General features: G+C 40.0%; 1 protein-coding gene across 3 annotated transcripts in view; it reads left to right on the top strand.

The window, feature by feature from the left end:
- Positions 1–13,105: 13,105 nt before the first annotated feature.
- Positions 13,106–18,616, top strand: part of slc16a5a (solute carrier family 16 member 5a) — an 82,424-nt gene continuing 76,913 nt past the window's right edge. For all 3 annotated transcript variants that reach the window (XR_005631000.1, XM_039739428.1, XM_039739429.1), the window contains exon 1: positions 13,106–13,217. The gene's annotated coding sequence lies outside the window, so the exon portion shown is untranslated. The remainder of the gene's footprint in view (positions 13,218–18,616) is intronic.

Consider the following 18,616-nt stretch of genomic DNA (forward strand, 5'->3'; position numbering starts at 1 on the left):
CTTTCTTTATCATGTAAAGCACTTTGAGCTGCATAATTTGTATGAAAATGTGCTATAGAAATATTTCACAAATTTGGAGAAGTTACAAAATGTACACATAGTGTAGCATTCAGGCACACTTAGGGGACTTTGTTAAATGATTTGAAAGTAGTATTTAAATATTTGAATTGCCTCATCAATGAGCCAGTTACCACATTTTTGTTTATTAATTATTTGAAATCATGACTCATGTTCAAAAACAACAATAATAATCGATTGCAATTTCTTGTTTTAGTAGATAACATTAATTTGTCACTCTTTAGCAGCAGTTTACAATATCCTGTAGTTAACAAGTTAGAATTAGATCACTAGAATTAGATAGATAAGTTAGTAGTATTAGATTAGACAGATGATTTAGACAGATTATTAGATAAATAATTGCGGTGGGCTGGCGCCCTGCCCTGGGTTTATTTCCTGCCTTGCGCCCTGTGTTGGCTGGGATTGGCTCCAACAGACCCCCGTGACCCTGTAGTTAGGATATAGTGGATTGGATGATGGATGGATTAGAAAAATAATTAGATAAATTACTAGAATTAGATAAATTAGATAAAATAGATTATAGAGAAAAGCCAAGCTAACTAAAAAGATTACAATATGCAAGGTCTTGCGTGAAGAAGGACCCTGAGTTGCCTCGAAAGCTTGCATATTGTAATCTTTTTTGTTATCCAATAAAAGGTGACATTTTTCTTGGCTTTTCTCTACATTCATAATGGATAACATGGTACAACACCCTAGTACTATAAAATAGATTAGAATTCAATAAATTAGTATTATGCATGACGTAACATTCAGGTGCATTAGAGGGCCGTGCAGGCCCTGTAGACTTCAATGGATGGACTTTAGCAGGTCGGTTCCAGAACCTTCTCCATCTATTTCAGGGTTGTAGGGAGTAGACGGAGACCAGGACTGGTCAAAATATGGAAAAGGGGCCTGGACAAGACTGTAGTCCATCACAGGGACCACTCTGTCTTTGTCTCTCTCTCTCTCTCACACACCCACACATACATATTCATACACAGTGACTGATAGCAACTGGCAATTAAAATAACCTAAATTAATAAATAAATAAACCTTTTGCAGCTGATTCCATCCTTGCTTTGGGGGTGTCTGGCCATTGGAATTTTCATGACATGAGACCTGCAAAGCTATAATTTTTCAGTTTTGACAAATGTTAGGGAATTAACAGACATGAAAGGTAAACTTTATTAGAGCGAGTTCTCATTTTGGATGTCAGATGAATGTAGCACATTATGGAGTGAACAGCTTTTCAAAGTCCCAAACCGGGACGCTTGTGTAGCCTGTTTGCTCACACATAAAGTCCATCCTCATTCATTCAATGCCTGCTTTATCGTATCATCAGAGAAGGATCAGTACATGGAAATAAACAAAAAAGAAAATACTTTCATAAATGGACCACGAGGACGGCTGTGCTTACTTTGTAGAATTATTTTTGTCTGCTTCTTTGTCGTTTTGGTGATGCTGTTCAAATCTAACACAAGTTCCTCATAAAGGTTTCCTCATCAGAGTTTTGACCTCACTTTTATACATACGAGGTGTGGCAGAAAAGTAATGAGACTGGCAACACTGCAAGCGATCTGGCAACGCTGCGCTGTTGTCCTTGATAGAGCACGTGTATCAGTACCCTCCCATAGCTCAGTGCGAGTTTCAACTCCTTCCGTTAACTACGTGATTTTTGTGACTGCTATTAGCGAAGTTTGTTTTTGGTTGTGCGTCACGCAAAATGGAACAGCGGAATTTGGAGCAACGTTGTGCCATTAAATTTTGTGTTACGCTTGGAAAATCGGCAAGTGTGACATTTGAAAAGTTAAAACAGGCCTAAGGGGAACGTTCTTTATCCCGAGCTCAAGTTTTTCAGAGAGGCCTTCAACTTTGAAAACCAATGAAAACATTGAATGTGTGAACATTTTTGTGAGATCAGACCTTCGTTTAACATTAAGAATGTTGAGTGAACAATTACATTTTAACAGATTTACCGTTCATCAAATTTTGACTGAACATTTGCACATGCGAAAGGTCTGTGCCAAAATGGTGCGGAAAAACCTCACAATTGAGCAGAAGGACAATCGAAAAAACGCGTTCCTGTGGTTCCCCAGCCCCCTTATTCACCTGACCTCAGTCCGTGTGACTTTTTCCTTTTCCTAAACTGAAAATGTCCTCAAAGGACGTCATTTGGGACTTTAGAAAACATCCAAAAGAGTGTAACGGACATGCTGAAGACCATACCGGTTGAAGACTTCCAGCGCTGCTACCAACAGTGGGAACAACGTCTCCATCGGTGTGTAGCTGCCCAAGGGAACTACTTTGAGGGGGATAACAATGTTTGAAAAAAATAAAAACTTTGGTAAACAAAAAATCAGTCTCATTACTTTTCTGCCACACCTCGTATATTACATTGAATAAAGGGAGTATGTGAGGATTTATATTATCAACAAATAAGTTGGGCCAATTCTAAGTGTGGGTTCAGCTGAATAAGTGTGGCAAATAACAGCAAAATAGATCCTTTGGTCTTTCATGCAGAGAGAGAAACGGACAGACGCACAGCCATGTTTACAGCAATAGGTGCCTATTGGCAAATGCACCTAACAAGGTTAAACTGTGTAGATTTTATACAATATTTAGTATATAAAATTGAATAATCCTCTTCATGCAAGTAAGAAAAATGCGAAGTAAATCCACACTGTTCCTTCCAGATACTAAAATTTGAATTGCATGCCAAGTCACTGATTCTTGTGCCCGGATGTTGCTATTATTTTTTTTTTTTTCCCCAGACATGTTGGTTTCTCTCCCATATTGTGTGTAAGATTAACTTACAATCGTAAATAGGCCTCATATAAGTATGGTTGTGTGTGGGACTAGTGCCCCAACTTTGTATGTGAAGCTTCCAGGACAGGCTCCTCATTGCAACCCTGCATCGGCTTAAGCAAGTCCGAAAAAGTTAATAGATGTGTTGTGTGTTATTTTGTAGGTGATTATGTGCAACAGTTCTTGCCTTCCCATCATATGTGAAGTGGGTAGCCTGTTTTATAAAATGAATGAATGGATGGTGTTAAGTGGTTTAGAAAGCGAATGGACTGAGTTAATGTTCTTAGGCCGCTGTGTTATGATAGGTTTTTAAAATCTGTGTTATACCTCTTCCAGATTTTACAGTGCCTCTGTCTTGCTTTGTACTTATAAAATGAATCACCAGCCACTGCTGTAAGTAAACACTGCCTGCTGTCACACTGCCCTGGGGAATTTGTTCTGTAGGAAATGGAGCTTCAGACCGTTTCCAGGCTGAGAGCTGAATCCAGGACTTCAGAGCTATGAGACAGCTGTGCTAACCTGAAGGTTAGTATATTAAAACCTAAAAGACTGTACGTGCACCATCAGAATATACTCTCTTTCATAGGCACCATAATGACAGGGTCGTTCGATTGGCGACTCCTTTGCCTTTCAGCGTCGGGGACTTGTGTTCAGTTACTGTCTCTGTCACCGTGACGACCTACTTGTGAAGTTTGCTGGGCAACTAAAACGGCCAGGAGTGTGAGGATGAGGATGGGTGTGACCTGTAATATGCATGTCATCCAGCACACTTGGCTCCAGGTCTATATTGGAATAGGTGTATTCAGAAAAATAATGGCAGGTAATCACCAACACTGACTTGTTAGTTCTGTGTTCTTGTACATCTTTACAATTTACATTTAGCCGAACAAAAATAAACACGTATGACAACTTGTTAAGCACTTCCTCTTCTCTAAGGTATCCCTTGCTACTCAGAGAGTCTTCCATGTCAACTGTAGCTCATCAACAATTGTTATAATGGCAACTCCTGTGAGACTTCCGTCTTTATTCCTCTCCTAGAGGAAGACAACAACACAAAGAGACTGAGTAACTGGGGAATTTATTAGTTCAGCTTGCGGAATTTTCTTCCATCGCCCTGAACGGCACTGATGTGTGCAGACCTTTTGGTGGGCAGTGGCTCACAAAGGGGTGAAAGGGCACTTTACAAGACAGGATTTGTTGCATTCTCGCACAAAAATGAGAGCCTACTTTTATTGTTGCGTTTAAAATTTCCCTGAAAATATAGTTGTAACATCTGGGGCATTATAATGTTTCCAGTCTTTAAGAATAGAATACTTTTTTGTTTTTAAAATTGGTTGTGACCCTCCTCTTAAAAAAGTCAAGGCTCAGAAAAGGATGGTGCTCTTTAACATTGGGTTAAAATAAGTTAAAAAAAAAAAAAGAAATTGCCATCTTGCCCTCTTTTATAGCCAGTTTTATTTGCGGCTAGATAGCTGCAAATATTTACAGTGGTTAGATTCTCTTGACCCCCCATCCACGTAACTACGATGCGATCTCCAAGTTAAGAACCCCTGCCTTAAAGAATAAGTTTGGTATTTTTCAAGTTGAAGATATTTCTTCAGAAACATGGTATATATGCATTTGCCACACAAAATTGTGTTCTAAATGTAGGCATTTTCTATAAATGTAAAAAAATACATCGCCAGTCCTGACATTTCACAATGAACCCAATAGAAAATAAAACCCTAAAATACCGAACCTCCTTTAAATTCTCATTTGAGGTTTGGTGTTTCATATGCCCATTCTCAAAGTTCTTAAGGGGGCAAAATCAACCCTTGGCCGCATGATGCTACCACCACATCTTCACCTCATCAGCCGGCATGTCTCCTAAAAGCCAGTTGATATCCTACTGTACCTCAAAAAAACAATCCGGTCTTGTTATTCAACTTCTCTACCTCGTTCTTGGCATTGGTTCACTTTCCTGTTTCATTTTCTGCCCCTCCTTCATCCAGCCCTACATGTAGGCCCTCCAACCTGCAGGGAAAAACTTGGGATTGGCACTCCTGTTTAGTATAAACCATACTAAAGCCCCCAACCTCATGTTATGAACGTCTTAATAGCACATATTGTATGAAGTATTTTTGAAAAGTGGCCCTGTTCCGTGTACTTTTTGGTATTTAAAATTTCATTTTAGAAGCAAACATGAAAAAACGAAAGGAATTTTCAGATTTAGATTTTTGATTAAAGAATAAAATGAGGGAAAATAAGGTATTTTGTAATTCTGTGGTAACAAATAGCAGTCATAAACTTAAAATTACACATACTTTTCTGGATTTATTTGTGATTCAAATAATGAAAGTGTAATAGCTCAAAAACAACAAAACCAACGCCTTTTCGTTGTCTGAAAACGGAGGTACTTCTTCTTCTGCGCGATTTTTGAAGACACGTGCGAACCTCCCAACGTATTCCTCACAAGACATCGATCAACAGCCTTGAAGTTACACTGCATGGCATCAGCAGAGGATGGACCGTTACGTTGTTTTTCAGAACAGTAAAAGAGTGACACTCCAGGACGAGGACACTGAGTCGCATCTTTCAGGTAAAAATACAAGCTTTGCAAACTTTGCTTCATTGATGTAACAGCTCGTGTATGAACGTTATTGTTGTTACTTACTGTGAAACAGCCAACATTTGGTGATTTCATTTACTAACAGTAAGTCTGGCAATTTTTAGAGTGCTAGCATTTTGAATGGCTGCTCATTGACTTTTACCGGCTACTAAACGTTTCGAGTATTAACAGTGCGCAAAAGTGTAACACGTTAGTAGAGCGACGTGATTTACAGAAAGTTTTCTTAACATGTGTTACATTTGTCAATGAGGAACCATTCACACATTTACACACATTCAAAATGCTAGCACTATAAAAATTGCCAGACTTAGTGTTAGTAAATAAAATCAGCAAATGTCCGCTGTTTCACAGTAAGTAGGCCTAATAACAATAATGTTCATAAAACAACTGCTACATCAATGAAGCAAAGTTTGTATTTTTACTGGAAAGATGCGACTCCGTTTTTCTGCAGTCATGTCCTCGTCCCAGGACAGTAAACAGGTCCTCCACCTTCTGGAACTACAGTATGCCACCTTCTGAAATGGAACTACAGTGTACAGAGAATCGAAACAGTAGACCTGTAAAAACAATGTCTTAAATGAGTTTAAATATGTTTCAATTTTATGTCGAGATAACATTTTTATTAGAATTAGCATAACATGCTATGCTAATAATCCAAAAGTCCACATTTGGACCTCACAATGACCTCATTTCGACTAGAATTAGCCCTTATCTGGAGGTCCTAGGGACGTCAATACTTGACGTTCGGAAGACGTCGAAAAAAAGACGTCATCTGGCGTCACTATCTGCACCTTCAGAGGACCAAAATGGTACGTGCAAAAATGACGTAGAAAAGACGTCGCTTCAACGTGTCTCTGCGCAGTGGGGTGTCACTCTTTTACTGTTCTGAAAAACAACGTGATGGTCCATCCTCTGCTGATGCCAGTGTAACTTCAAGGCCGTCGGTCGATGTCTTGTGAGGAGGACGTTGGGAGGTTCGCACGTGTCGTCAAAAATCATGCAGAAGAAGAAGTACTTACGGTTTCAGACAACGAAAATGCGTCTGTTTTGTTGTTTTTGAGCTATTACACTTTCATTATTTGAATCACAAATAAATCCAGAAAAGTGTGTGTAATTTTAACTTTATGACTGCTATTTGTTATCACAGAATTACAAAATACCGGTACACGGTCCGTGTACTTTTTGGTATTTGAATTTTCATTCTAGAAGCAAAAACAAAAAAACGAAAATGAAAGGAATTTTCAGTTTTTGATTTTTGATCAAAGAATAAAATGAGGGAAACCCCAAACCTCATGTTACGAACGTCTTAGTAGCACATATTGTATGAAGTATTTTTGAAAAGTGGCTCTGTTTTGGGTTTCTTTTACTCTTCATTATTTCGTTATGCAATCAAAAATCTAAATCTGAAAATTACTTTCATTTTCATTTTTGCTTCTAAAATGAAATTTCAAATACCAAAAAGTACACAGACTATTCTCAGACCTGCTTAAATCTAGTTCAGAGTTGAGCCAACAAGTCTGACAATATCAGAAAGGGAAAGGATTTGGGAAACGAATGAAGAAAGCAAAAAAGTGGTAACCAGAAAGACCGATCTGAGAGAGACGCCAAAGTCAAAATGAGAACTGAGGATTTTACGTACCTGAAAGCAGTGCAAGGCTGTAAACAGAGAGATTAGATTAAAGTAAGAAGCAAAATATGGAAAAATCTTTGTTTTTCAATTTAGAAATTTAAACACTCTTCAATAGTTTTAAACACTATTGGGGAGTTAGAGATGTCAGAGTGGTGCGACTTCCGGTAAATGCCTCCTAGAAAATGCTGCAATAACAAAATGGCAAATACTTTAATAGTTTTTATTAATTAACATTGATCTTTACAAAGAAATGAGAATGAAATAATAATCCCTGTGACAAGAAGAACTTAGGAAGCCTTAAGTTTAATATTGGAAATTTTTCTTCCAGAAATTTCTACGTTTTAGTTAACATTATGACACCCATCCAAACATACCGAGTACAAAGCAGGATCACCAACTTGGAGAGAGTAGAAGTACATGACAAGGCCCGCTGGCAGGCCAACTCGCACAGGAATCAGTCTGGAAATGAAATGACCATTAAGCTTATTTAATTTAGTGACCATTAAGCTTATTCAAACACATTTTATGATGTGGGTGGAAAATATGAGTGCCTAGGAAAACATCCACGCAGACATAAGCAGAACATCCAAATGCAACACAGACAACAACCAGGTATAGGTGTGGGACCTGTGAAGCAGCAGTGTTAACCTCTATGCTACTCTACCATGTCAAGAAGAGGACCCACACAAAAGCTGCTTGAAGAAGACCACAACAAAACAACACATTTTGTAGACATTCGTCTTTCATCTGGGTCAAGAGGACAAGCCTGACTTTGATATGTATGGTTCTTAAGGCAGCAACTTTGGGACTCCTCACATAAAGGACAGAAGGCTCAGCAGTGTGATACATATTGAGATGATGCTCCTTGTCAGAAATAAGGACCTCATTACCTTGCAGGTTTTAGATTGGGCAAATGAGAAGCTGGTTTTGTCCGAGTCTAATGTAACGTAGAGAGTGTCAAAGTCCATGGTGAATAGCTGCGGTAGCTTGATGATGTGTTTCCTTGGAGACAGGATACACGAGAGGAACTGGGGAATACACATCAGGGGGAAAGCCTGTAAATACACAAAGGTATTAAAATCAAAACTGCTGTTAATAAATAAGATGATGAAATATATTAGGACTTTCTTCCTTTTTCTACTTTTTCTGGGAGCTCCGAAGTATTTTATTGAATATAACAGTTTTGCAGAAGCATTACATACATTATATATATATATATATATATATATATATATATATATATATATATATATATATATATATATATATATATATATATATATATATATATATATATATATACATGTTATATATATATTCAGCGGTTAGAAATGGATGGATATATATATATATATAATATATATACATATATATATATATATATATATATATATATATATACATATATATATATATATATATATATATATATATATATATATATATATATATATATATACATATATATATATATATACATATATATACATATATATATATATATATATATATATATATATATATATATATATATATATATATATATATATATATATATATATTGTGAACCTTGCCCTGGACACAGACAGGCAGACACGTTAATGTCACCCACAAACACATGTTTATTTTCCATTTCTCTCATTTACAGTTCCGCTCACCAACCCCAATACCCCTCAGTCCTGGCCAATCCAATGCCTTCTCTTTCTTCTTCTTCCTTTCTCTCTTTCTTTCTCTCTTTTTCCTACCGCCTCCTCCCTTCTTCAGACGTTGCCACTCTTCCACCCGACTCTTGTCCTCGACTGGAGGGAGGCGGCCCCCTTAAATAGGAACCCGGATGGGCTCCAGCTGCTTCCCGGCATTCCTCCCTTAGACACGCCCCAGTGTGGCGGAAGTGCCGGCTGCACACCCGGAAGCCGTCCGGTGTCCCCTGTCGTCTTCCCCCCAGCACTTCCTGGTGTGGCGGAAGTGCTGGGTTCCCGGGATATTCAGGCACTGGGGCGCCGCCTGGCGGTGGCCACGGGTCCCTACAGGGCTGGGCTTCCAAGCCCTTTACCCGAGGCCCTCAACATAACCAGGGCGGACACCCCCTCTCGGTCTGGAGGAGGCACAAGCCCTCCTCCGGTCCTCCTGGGCGTCCCGGCCGGGGACCACAATATATACATATATATATATATATATATATATATACATACATATCTATATCTATATATATCTATATATATATATATATATATATATATATAACACAGTGTTTTAGCAGAAAATCACTGACATGATTTTTTGTAGATATGCTTAAAGATTAAGTTTGGCATTTGGCTATTTTTTCGCAATCGTAATATATATTAATTTGCCCCAAGAAATAATTCTAGTTTGAAATGATTTTTTTGTTTTATAAATAAAAAAAAAAAACTGCCCTGAAATACTTAGATCTTGGTGTTTTTTCACCTTCATTTTAAAATGCAAGGTACAGTGGATTCACAACCCTATCACCTTTATTTTAAAATGCAATTGAATCTTAGCTCCATATGAAATCTGTCATATCTACACTCTCTCTCTCTCTCTCTCTCTCTCTCTCTCTCTCTATATATATATATATATATATATATATATATATATATATATATATATATAAAATCCTAAGCCTAAAAGTGCAACGATTGTATGTAACGTTTTTATGTCACGCTTTAAATCGGCTTATTTTAAAACCTACATACAGTATATGTTTGGTATCATTCTTTTCAGAATTTATTGATCTTTAATGTGATGTTAGAATTTCAAATTCTTATTATAAACTAAAAAATATGAAGAACTCCCATCCCACGAGACAAGACTTTGTGCCAAGAGATTTAACCACTCCCGGGGCCGGAAATAAAAGACAAGGAGTAGAACAGCTGCTGTACAGGCGTTTAAATGTTCAAAGTGCTGTGCGAGATGCAGATCACAGGGCACGGCACCAGCAGCAAGCCAGCAGCTGATTGAGCAAAGAGGAGGTAAAAAAACTGTATTTGTTTCCCATTGTATCACCGTTTAAGAGGGGGTTTTGGAGGAGTGGCCGCGTCTCCTTTAGGTGCGTTCTGTCCACCTCTTCACAACACGAGCGGCAGAGACGTGAACTGGCTGGTGCGTAGTGTAGGCCCTGGGGTTGGCGAGCAAAGCGAGCGGGGGGGGGAACCCCTAGTATTTATATATTCATATAAGTAATCTGAACACTTTGCTGTGGCACTCCAAATTGTGCTCAGGTGCTTCCTGTTTGCTTGAATTCTAACTGCTATGAAATTTTCATTACAACTAAATATTTTTTAGGTCCCTGACAGTTCGTTGTAACAGAATTTTACCTGTACATAAATTAGTTTTGTTTTCATTTTTATTTTACCATTTTCTTTTAGTTGTAGTTTTCTGACAGTTTTTTGTCTTTAATTTAGTTTTAGTCAATTAATTGTTTTTTTTTTTGTTAACGACATTTTTAGATTTAGATGACGGAAATAACACTGGTGGTTACTTGTTTGATTTTTTTTTTAATGGACTTTCGTTTTAATTATACGGGGTTACCGGAGAGGCACCCCAACTTTTCCCTGCACCTGACTGCCTCCTTGCTGCCGCTCACGATGGTCATCCTATTACTTCTCTGGACAGTGCTGATGTCTATCTTGAATAAGTGGTTCACTTCAGCCATTTGCTCACAACTGTAAATATTGTCAGAAACCCGGGTTTAGGGAGTGGATTACGGGTATGGAATCAGGAATGCAAGGTCCTTAAAAACTTTATAGCCTAAGGAATGGCACTTTCTAAATAAACAGGATTCTGAGAAATTAATTCCTGCATTTATTTCTAGTAGGACTGACTACTGCAATGCGGTGTTCACTGGATGTTCAAACTGTTCTTTATACAGCCTCCAGTTAATCCAAAATGCCGCTGCTAGAATTATTACAAGAACAAGAAAATACAAACACATAACTCCAGTTCTTAAATCCTTACACGATCCCGGTTACGTTTAGGGCAGATTTCAAAATCCTCCTTTTAACATATAAAGCATTAAATGGCCGAGGTTCGGCTTACCTGTCTGAACTTATCATGACTTACAAACCTGAGCGTACATTAAGATCTCAAGATGCCGATCTCCTTATGATTCCAAGAATTGATAAAATAACAGTGGGAGGTTGAACTTTTAGTTACAGGGGGCCGCTAAACTGTGGAGTGGTCTGCCTGCTACTATAAAAGATGCCCCTTTAGTCTCAGCTTTCAAATCCCGGCTGAACACTCACTACGTCAGTTTAGCACACCCTGACTAAAGCTGCTAATTAACTGCACAGACTGCATCTCTGTTGTTAGTCATCAGCAATAAAACATCAGTAACATGATAGTTTTAATTTGTTACTCACCCTCACCTATTCTGTTTCTCTTCTCGGTACTCAAATGTGGCACTTGGTGCCACTGCCCACCTGCCAAGTTGTTTTGCCTGCCTAAGGTAAAGTCATCTCTGATGGAGGATCACAGGAATCGTGGGAAAGAGGGGTCCTTTCAGCTGTGAAATGGCCAAATGGGGGCGGCAGCTTGATGAATGAGGTCTCCAGGACTCTAAACAAATCCAAATCATATTATGTGATATCATCCATCCGTCCATCCATTATCCAACCCACTATATCCTAACTACAGGGTCATGGGGGTCTGCTGGAGACAATCCCAGCCAATACAGGGCACAAGGCAGGAACAAACCTCCGGGCAGGCTGCCAGCCCACCGCAGGGCACACACACACTAAGGACAATTTATGCTCACCAATGCACCTAACCTGCATGTCTTTGGACTGTGGGAGGAAACCCACGCAGACACGGGGAGAACATGCAAACTCCACGCAGGGAGGACCCGGGAAGCGAACCCCAGTCTCCTAACTGTGAGGTGGCAGCGCTACCCACTGTGCCACCCATGTGATATCATCTACTGTTAAATTCTACTCCGTTCTAAAATTTTTATTTTTATACTGTATTGAGGATTTGCTCTGTTCTGTGTATTGTATTGTATTGTATTGACCCCCTTCTTTTTGACACCCACTGCACACCCAACCTTCCTGGAAAGGGGTCTTTCTTTGAACTGCCTTTCCCAAGGTTTCTTCCACTTTTTTTGGGAGTTTTTTCTTGTCTTCCTAGAGAGTCAAGGCTGGTGGGGGGGCTCTCAAGTGTCAAGAGGCAGGGTCTGATAAAGCCCATTGCGGCACTTCTTGTGTGATTTTGGGCTATCCAAAAAAATAAATTGTATTGTATTGCTGAGAATATTGCAGATGCTACATAAAGTACAATGTATTATAATTGGAAAGCTGACAAATTTTTTCTGTACTTGGTATTCTTATATTCATAATATCACTACAACATTTTCTGACTTTAGGTAGAAATTGGGCTCCCCAAAGCAAGCGCTTTATTTAAAGCTGTGAAAGAACCTCATATTTAAAAGTAAATCGACAATCGGGAGACATTGCAGCTCTCAATACACTGAATTGAACACCTTGGTTTTCAATTTTCTGAACACTCAGATTTCAAAAGAGGTTGAATTTATCCAATCAAACTTAAATACAGTATTTTTCTTGTGGATGCAGATTACAACCACAGTACCCGCGTAATGTCTACAAAAACACCGGTGATGTACTGCAAGCTCTAAAAACTTTATTGGAACTCCTTTATCGACTTCAGGTGTATTTTAACTCTAAGACAACATGAGTAGAAACAAAGAAAATAAAGATTTAAAACAAAAAGACTAACTTATTCGGAGTTCGAATCTAGACTCGGTCGGCTAAAAGAAAACACGTTAGATAAAGCGACCCATCTCGCTTAACAGAATGAACAGATGCATCACCAGCATCCTCCTTGTACCATCCCGCATACCCCGCCTTTCCGTTTGTCCCCGCCCCTATTTAAAAGGAATTGCGCTGCGTTATAGGCGGTGCCGAATGACGTCACGGGAAGCCTTCGTCTGATTGGAGAGAGAAGACCGTTTTGTGCTTGGGGTCGCAGCCTTCTCGAGCTGTTCGGTGAAAACATCGCCGTGGGTCTGTAGAAGTGGAGCGCGGCAATGGTGGCGTGGCTGGAGGAAGCAGCGGTCGTAACTTGCCTAACCTAAGCTCAGCGAAGGTAAGTAGTTAAAAAGTGTGAGTGGTGTGCTGTGTGAGGAGAGATTTTGGCACTGTATACTCAAGCGTCGACACGGTGCTCTCTTTGTGTCCTGCGTTTTAGAGACTGTAGCCACAATTTTAAAGAATTGTCACATCACGCTTCCTCGGTGCTTCGCGGCTAAATACGACTTGTTTGCTTACTGCAGTCTCTTGCTATTCACCCATCACTTTCTCCAGTCCGTCATCGTTCACCTTCTTTTATAAATTCCTGTAGATATTTGGAAAGGATATTTGTCATAAAAATCAGATGTCAGAACTTGTTTCTCTTGTTATTCTGCATGTAAGCTACTTTAAAACGGCAACATCACTGCACGCCCCAGTCTCTCTCTGTATAAGCTAACACCCCGTTGTAAACTTTCTAAATCGCCTTACCGGACTACAATTTGTTCCAAAGAGGGTTGCGATGCTGCCACTCAGATAGACGGGAGCGAATTTGTTATTACGATAGAACCTTTTGCTTAATTTCACTTCTTGATTCTGAGTTCTTTGATAACAATCGCACCTCTGCTGCAATCCGGTAACATCAGCCATTGCCCCCCCTCTGGGACTAAGGTTCCAAGAGCACTATGTTAACACGTAAATACCTATTTGGGCATATTATCAGAATCAGAAAACGCTCTTAATCCCGAAGGAAATTGCTTATTTTGAAACTGTACACATAGACAGAGGCGCATGTAACAATAAGAGCAAGAATAAATAATATGCATGTAAAATAAAAACTTTAAATATCAAAATAAAGTACAATAAATCATTCACTAAGCTCTACAGGTACATGGTAATGAAATATAATAAATAGTACTATGCATGTGAGTATTATAGCAGTTGGCATCATCCCGATGAGGGATAAAGTGTCACCAACACATACATTAAGTGAATGTTAGTTTCTTATCTGATCATCGTGATAGTAAGAACAAACATCTAGCAGTGTCTCCCTTCCATCTATTATCTCAATCTCTGCCACGAGCCATTGCTTATCTTGCAGTACAACCTTGATTGGGTACCTGTCTTTTACAACAGGCACCAGCAGTCACTTCTTCTGGGTGAGTCGTCATATAAACCATTTCATCTCTCTTGTTTTGTGAAACAATTCCTGTTGAGGGTCACAATGACTGCAGCTCATGCAGGTCAGCCCAAGGTTCCCTGACCCCCTGTTACAGATCCCAACTATTCCTGGGGAAATCCTAGGCATTCCCAAGCCTGCCAAGGGGAAAAAATCCCTCCAGCATTATTATTGTTATTACTGACACTTGTACTTGTGATCTCATTCTTTCAGTTATTACCCACAGCTAACGACCATAGGTGAGCACAGGGGTATACGGTCTGATACAGTGCCAGACGAACAGCTGCCGCCACTCCAATCCACTTGTTGCTCAAGTGTGTACTGAAGGTCACAGTCAGATGAGGCAAAGAGGACATCATAATTTGCATAATGGAAGGATGCTACCCCCCAGCCTCGCTAACCGGATGGTTTCAAATCCTCGGCTGTGTCTTGATATCCAGTCCATGAAAACCACAAACAGGAGTGATAACATGACACAGCCATGACAGAGCCCAACACACTCTGTGAACAAATTCGACTTAATGCCAAGTATTCAGACCCAGCTCTCACTGCATTCATAAAGGGAATTAACAGCTTACAAGTGCGGCCATGTTGTTCTGTATTCCCACAACACATTAGCTGAGAGACACGGTCATATGCCTTTTCCAGCTCTATTTGAACAAATTTAGACTGCGTTATCATACTCGCCCTTCAGCAGCTGTGCCAGGGAGAAGAACTGGTCTACTGTTCCACCACATAAACCATTTTCTGTGATCTTGGGACATTGGGAGAAAAACACATACAGAGACGGTGAGAAGATGCACATTCCAAATGGGCAGTGGCCGGGTTTGGATACCAATCCAGGACCCATAAACTGTGTTGCAGCATCGTTAATTGCTGCGACACTATCCCTGTACTTTGCAAGGGTTATATCTTTAACTCTTGGCTACATCTCTAGCTTAAAGTTAGTAGGCCTTGGCAAGGAGTGGAGTTGTAGCCCATATCCGGTTACTTCAAAGACTTTCCTAGAAGTACTGCCTGGGGTAGGCTAGTGAAACTCATCGAGTTATAGGCCACACATATACAGTTTATACAATACAGTTTATTTTTGTATAGCCCACAATCACACAGGAAGTGCCGCAATGGGCTTTAACAGGCCCTGCCTTTTGACAGCCCCCCAGCCTTGACTCTCTGAGAAGACAAGGAAAAACTCCCAATAAAAACCCTGTAGGGAAAAAATGGAAGAAACCTCGGGAAAGGCAGTTCAAAGAGAGACCCCTTTCCAGGTAGGTTGGGCATGCAGTGGGTGTCAAAAGTAGGGGGTCAATACAATACAATACACAGAACATATAGAAAACTGTGGTAACATTGTTACATCGGAGTCAAGGTTTTCATTCAACAACAACAATTTGTTTCTTGTGTAGCCCCAAATCACACAGGGAATGCCTCAATGGGCCCTGTTTTTTGACGACCTCCCAGTCTTGAGTTCCTTAGAATACAAGAAAAAAACTCCAAAAAAAAATCCTTTTAGGGAAAAAAAAATGGAAGAAATCTTGGAAAAGGCAAAACGTGAGAGGAGGGACCCTTCCAGGTTGGTTGGGTGTGCAGTGGGTGCGACACAGAAAACGGCACACAAGTAATCCTTTTCATAGAGCCTAGCTGGCCAGTCTGTCATTGCCATCGATGAAATACGATACAAGAGTACAAACTACTTGGGTCTTGCACAGCGCACCTCACCGAGTGCAACAACAAGGCAAAGTGCAAAAATAAATTATGCGAGTGGCTCCCAAACTCGGTCCTGAGGACCCACTGTGGCTGCTGGTTTTTATTCCAGCCAAATTCACAATTAGTGATAATAATTGATCTCATTTATATAGATGTTTTTTTTTTTTCCTTTTTATTCTGCCTTTAGAAAAGCACAGCAGGATGATTTTTACATTTATAAGACATTCAGAAATATTTCTACTTTTGCTTTAAACACTTACCTCTCTTTTGTTATTTTGTTTGTACAGTCTGCACCCTTCATTGAATCCTAATAATGATAATTAAAATGAAACAGAACGGACAAGCCGGGTCAACAGCACTGAATGATGAAAGCCTGCAATAACTTTAGCGTCTGACCCACTAATTAGTAGATAATAAGTTAAACAATCAGAACGCCTGGAAAAGCAGAATGAAAATCAGGCGGAAAATTGTTAATATGTTAAAAAAAAACTATCCCCTTATAAGTGCTTAGTATATTTTAATAAAAATGTACCAAACTTAGTTTTGTAATTTTTCAATTGACTCCAAAACACAGAAACTGGGAAATACTAGCTCACTTCACCGGGCCAGGAGTCCAATTAAAAGCAGACGATGGTTGAAACAAAAACCTGCAGCCACAGTGGGTCCCCAGGACTGAGTTTGGGAAGCACTGGATTATCCCACTCGTTAAATATATCCATCCATTATCCAACCCGCTATATCCCCTATCACAGAGTGCAAGGCAGGAAACAAAGCCCACCGCAGGGCACACACCCACACATACCAAGTGGGACAATTTAGAATTGCCAATCCACCTAACCTCCATGGCTTTGGACTGTGAGAGGAAACCCAAACAGGGAGAACATGCAGACTCCACGCAGAGTGAACCCAGGAAGCGAACCCGGGTCTCCTAACTGTGAGGCAGCAGCACTATCCACTGCTCCGCCGTGCTGCCTCGTTAAATATAAAACTGTCAAATATGAGATTACAAATTTGTTCAAATACATCAAAAACAAAGTATAAACTAACAGAAATGAAAGACAACAAGATCACTCCATCAGCTAAATGGAGAACCATGGCCAGATACAGTCAGAGTGCCAGAGACCTCGGCCAACCAGCTGCCTCCCTCCTATTAGCTATTCTACAGCTGAGTCAGTGCTGGGCTGGCCAAGCTGATGAAAGGATCCTTCTTCCACATGATGCTAGTGGTCCTTTATCTGAGATGACTTTTCCATAGATATTCAAGGAACATCTCTGCTTTGCACTTTTTGCCTTGTGGACCCACGTGAGCTGTTCAATCAGGCAGCACCCCTGTAACATAAGTTTAATATGTCACTGTCCTTTGTACCAATACATATTATTAATCTACTTTTCTTTCTACTCACATGCACAATGGACACAGATTTGGCACAGGGGCTCATCATTTAGAACTGCTAGGCAAAGCATAAGATAGGTAAAGACAGCTGGGGAAACGTGCACTTTTTTTCGTCTGTCGGAATCAGCTTGAAATTGTATCCTGTCTTTGCCTTGTTTGGAATTGTATTATTCACCTACAGTGGGTACGGAAAGTATTCAGATCCCCTTCAATTTTTCACTTTGTTATATTGCAGCCATTTGCTAAAATCATTTAAATTAATCTTTTTCCTTATTAATGTACGCACAGCACCCCATATTGACAGACAAAAAAAATAATTTTTGAAAATGTTGCAGATTTATTAAAAAAGAAAAACTGAAATATCACATGGTCCTAAGTATTCAGACCCTTTGCTCAGTATTTAGTAGAAGCACCCTTTTGAGCTAATACAGCCATGAGTCTTCTTGGGAAAGATGCAACAAGTTTTTCACACCTGGATTTGGGGATCCTCTGCCATTCCTCCTTGCAGATCCTCTCCAGTTCTGTCAGGTTGGATGGTAAATGTTGGTGGACAGACATTTTTAGGTCTCTCCAGAGATGCTCAATTGGGTTTAAGTCAGGGCTCTGGCTGGGCCATTCAAGAACAGTCACAGAGTTGTTGAGAAGCCACTCCTTTGTTATTTTAGCTGTGTGCTTAGGGTCATTGTCTTGTTGGAAGGTAAACCTTCGGCCCAGTCTGAGGTCCTTAGCACTCTGGAGAAGGTTTTTGTCCAGGATATCCCTGTACTTGGTCGCATTCATCTTTCCCTAGATTGCAACCAGTCGTCCTGTCCCTGCAGCTGAAAAACACCCCCACAGCATGATGCTGCCACCGCCATGCTTCACTGTGGGGACTGTATTGGACAAGTGATGAGCAGTGCCTGGTTGTCTCCACACATACCGCTTAGAATTAAGGCCAAAAGTTCTATCTTGGTCTCATCAGACCAGAGAATCTTATTTCTCACCATCTCAGAGTCCTTCAGGTGTCTTTTAGCAAACTCCATGCGGGCTGTCATGTGTCTTGCCTCTCCTCAGTGTGTGGAGACAACCAGGCACTGCTCATCACTTGTCCAATACAGTCCCCACAGTGAAGTATGGTGGTGGCAGCATCTTGCTGTGGGGTGTTTTTCAGCTGCAGGGACAGGACAACTGGTTGCAATCGAGGGAAAGATGAATGCGGCCA

The sequence above is a fragment of the Polypterus senegalus genome, chromosome 17 (assembly GCF_016835505.1).
Source record: "Polypterus senegalus isolate Bchr_013 chromosome 17, ASM1683550v1, whole genome shotgun sequence".
Classification (NCBI taxonomy): domain Eukaryota; kingdom Metazoa; phylum Chordata; class Cladistia; order Polypteriformes; family Polypteridae; genus Polypterus; species Polypterus senegalus.